Source organism: Oratosquilla oratoria, chromosome 14, assembly GCF_046742065.1.
Source record: "Oratosquilla oratoria isolate Oo_2021 chromosome 14, ASM4674206v1, whole genome shotgun sequence".
Taxonomy (NCBI): Eukaryota; Metazoa; Arthropoda; class Malacostraca; order Stomatopoda; family Squillidae; genus Oratosquilla; species Oratosquilla oratoria.
In genome coordinates, this window is record NC_134790.1 from 44,239,460 (window position 1) to 44,243,728 (window position 4,269).

At 39.7% G+C, this 4,269-nt stretch overlaps 1 long non-coding RNA gene across 1 annotated transcript; it reads right to left on the bottom strand.

Moving 5' to 3' along the window:
• Nucleotides 1-2,895: 2,895 nt before the first annotated feature.
• LOC143032863 (uncharacterized) lies at nt 2,896-3,983 on the bottom strand. The gene is made up of 3 exons (XR_012967146.1): nt 3,925-3,983; nt 3,204-3,722; nt 2,896-3,051 (listed from the first exon to the last, which is right to left on the bottom strand). It is a non-coding gene; the product is annotated as an uncharacterized LOC143032863 (long non-coding RNA).
• Between the last annotated feature and the right edge of the window lie 286 nt (nt 3,984-4,269).

Below are 4,269 nucleotides of genomic sequence, written 5' to 3' on the forward strand. Positions count from 1 at the left end.
GAAGAAGTGTGCTCGATGGATACCTCATTTGCTTACGGAAGAGCAGAAGAGCGAACGGGTGCGGATTTGTCGTCTATGGCTGGCTGAATTCGAGCCAAATGGTCCGAAACGGTTCTCAGATGTAGCTACCGGAGATGAGTGTTGGATTTCTTTCTTCACCACCAGAGACAAGCAGTCTAACATGGTGTGGTTGAGTGATGAAGAACCTCGACCTCAGATTCTGAAGGAAGGATTTCGCAGCAGGAAGCGCCTTTTCACCATCTTCTTCAATTCACAAGGACCAATGTGTGTGGATGTAATGCCTCAACAGTGTACTATCACAGCCCAGTACTACACTGATCACGTCCTTCCTCGAGTCCTGGAATATCAGGCCAAGACTGCACCAACCCGTCGCCGATCGCGCCTTTTGCTGCACCATGACAATGCTGCCCCCCACAAAGCTCGCCTCACTGTGCAGTTCCTGGAGCAGCAGGGGATCACACTTCTCCCCCACCCACCCTACTCGCCTGACCTTGCTCCCTGTGATTTTTGGTTGTTTCCAAAGATCAAGGGTGCGATCGCAGGGAAGCTGTTTCATCGCATCCAATATCTGGCGCGAGCAGTCAATTCAGAGCTACGAGGTATATCGGCTTCTGAGTACCGTGAGTGCTTCATGAAGTGGCGAAAGAGGATGGAACGTTGCATAGAGGCAGGAGGGGAGTACTTTGAAGGAATGTAGGCCACTATTTGGATTTACCTCTGTACCGTGAAAATATATGGTATCACTGTTATTTATTTTTTGATCACCCCTCGTACTTGTAGTTAATGAATGGAATAAACTTCCTACAGAGGCAGTGCAATGTAGTTCAGTTCGAAGCTTTAAGATTCGTTTAGATAAACATCTAAACAAGATGCTGTAATGCTTGCCATTTATTTTATATTATTTGTTTCTTCTTTGTTATTATATGTCTGTTTGTTTATTATTATTTATTTGATTATTATTTATTATTATTTACCTGTCCATTTATTATTATATACTGTTTCCCTGTTTATTTATTATTCAACATTACCTATCTATTTATTCATTTTATTTACTATTATCTATATTATTCTATTTATCTATTTATTATTTATTTATTTATTTGTTTGTTCATTTATCATCATTATAATTTTTTCGCATCCGACCTAGTTATGGACCAAAAGGTCTCCTGTCGGCATGCTCCTTCTTTGTAATCCTTTGTAATATATAACTTTGTGACTATGTTTTCCTGGCAGGTGAATATGAAGATGGCCACGACTTTACGGACGAATATTGGATTTAATTTTCATTTTATTTTATATTTAATTTTGGTTGTCTCAAAGGATCGGTATTCTTTTCTGAGTGGAGAAGTGAGGGAGCAGGGGGAAGAAGGAGGAGGGGAAGAGGCATAGGGAGGAGGAGAGTAAAGAGGAAGGGAGTTTAAGGATGGGATAGCAGAAAAGGTTGAATGTTCCGATAACACACATTGATTAACCCTTTTGTTGAATATTCTAACTTATGTCATTATCTAGTCTACCACAAGTCAAATTTATCTAAGCCCTGGATTGAACATATATTTTCTTATTTATTCAATTTCATTTTCTATTTAAGACTCCAAGTCCTGTTCCTCAGTAATTGGTCAAATGACTCAAGTTTGTGGAATACGCTCTTTGATTTGAGTGATACACAAACATGTTAGTGATCAAATCACTTGCGTTACTGCAAATACACTAGACAGATATATATTCTGATTCAGGATGAGGAAGGATATCGGTGCTGTTGAATGCTAGTCTGAATGGAAAATATGAATATGAACGTATATGTATAGATAAATAAATAAATGAATATATATATATATATGTATATATATATATATATGTATATATATATACATATATATATATATATATATATATATATATATATATATATATATATATATATATATATATGTATATATATTACAATGGAAGAGCATACTGCCAGGAGTCTACAAAATACCGCCATCAATGAGACATCCTCTGCCTTTGAAACTTAGTATATTTGATCTCTGGTGAAGCCTGAGAGAGAGGAAGATCCGTGAAAACCGAACCTAGAACCACATTCTGTGTGTGGAGGGACTGCCATTGAACAAATAAACCCACTCCCCCCCATCCCCACCCCCACAACACCCCACCCCCACCTCATCTAATCCAACAACTACACACAGATAACCTTTTCATGAAAATGGCAGTTGCCGACAAGATTGACGAGTTAAACACCATATGAGGACGGAGCCTTTATTTGTACGACGTTCCGCTTATTACAGCTTTTTCAAGAACAAGTTGAGATACATATGCTTGAAATTAAATAAGGGGAAAGGAGGGAACAGGGAGAGAAAAGAAGAAGGGGGGGAAGGAAGAGGAGGAGGAGGAGGAGAGGAGGAGGAGAAGGGGGGGTGATGGAACACTGGGAAAGGTTGAGAATGCTGGCCCAAACGTCCGTGGCGAAATGTTCACAAAAGGTGGTTTAAGTATTTAAAATTTTGCTGGCCATGGGTATTAGGGAAATTATGTGGGGCGAGATGTTAAACATGCCCCTGTTTTGTTCAATAGTGTTCGTTCCTTGAATGATTGCTGCTTCTAAACACTTCCTGCGGATTTTGTGTGGTTCTCGTATCAGCAGCTCTGCATTCTTCCAGTCCATAAGATGGTTTTCCTTGTTTCTATGTGTCACACATGCATTGGTGGTGACATCATGCCTGACGTCGTAACGGTGTTCACGTATTCGTGTATATAGGTCGCGTGACGTTTCTCCGATGTAAACTTTATTACATCCTGAACACGGAATACGATAAACACCGGCTTTCGCTCACGAACGTTTGGGCCAGCATTCTCAACCTTTCCCAGTGCAGCGTTGCCAGAATACCACACCCTATTTTTTCCACACGTTTTCTTTGATCGAAAACTGAACAGTGACTAAGCTATTCCATGTTTGTGATTGACGGAATTTCTATCGGCATAACGGACACACACAACAATGTGGAATAGGAGTGTTGCCACCAACAGAGTTCTCTAAACATTAGATGAGAAAGAAAACACATATAAATAATACTGTTGAGGCATATACCATTATAAACCGATGAATATTAGAATACTGCTAATTCTTTCCCTAATAAGGTAAATAATAATAACCTAACATAATTATTTTACTGAACAAAACTCACCTAGTATTTCCTCCTTTTAAAGGGTCTTAAAGAGTTATCTGACCTATCACTGTCATAGTCACCGTCGTATTCAAATTCTGGCACTTATGATTGTGAAGAGGGATCCGAGTCTGAGGAGGTAGTATATGGATTCTCTACGGTATTTTCTTGATCAGTATCACTATCACTGAGGAAATCTCTGTCAGGGTTTTCCCCAGTACTACTGACATAGTCTTCGCTAAGATTTTCTACTGTATGAATCGGAAATTCGTCATTTGGCTCATAAAAACGTAGCACACTTTGGTCGTCGCTACTAGTATTTTCTGGGTCATTCTCTTGATTTTCTGTATTTAGGGAATCCTCTGTATGGAAAAGCTCTTCAGTTGGTCCATCATTGTTTATCTCATTTTGGTCGTCATTACTAGTATTTTCTGATTCATTCTGCTGATTTTCTGTATTTAGGTTATCCTCTGTATGGAAAAGCTCTTCACTTGGTCCATCATTATTTACCTCATTTTCACATACCTTAAGTTGCGACACCTGTAAAAGAAGCAATATTTCAGCTGAATAACTGGACCTCACAAACCTATACCTTGACCATGTTATCTTCCTGCTAAGCACCCTTCTCTTGTATCATTGCAATTTTACGACTGTTAGTGTATAGATATAGGTATTTAATGGAAAATTTGGTTATCAGCAATCCATTTTACGTATAACATTAACTAAACATAACTTTGCACACAATAAGCTAGAGGCCCCAAAGCAGATAGAAAATGTGGAAATATTTTTCCACACTGTGTAGTAATCCGTCCACGTTATCCACGCCAGTTGCCAACACTCGCTAGATTCCCTCACCATGAGCGATATTTCCACGAAACGGCAACGCTGTCCCAGTGTTCCACCTCCCCCTTCTCCTCCTCCTCTCCTCCTCCTCTCCTCCTCCTCCTCCTCCTCCTCTTCTTCCTTCCCCCCCTTCTTCTTTTCTCTCCCCGTTCCCTCCTTTCCCCTTATTTAATCTCAAGCATATGTATCTCAACTTGAAAAAGCTGTAATAAGCGAAACGTCGTACAAATAAAGGCTCCGTCCT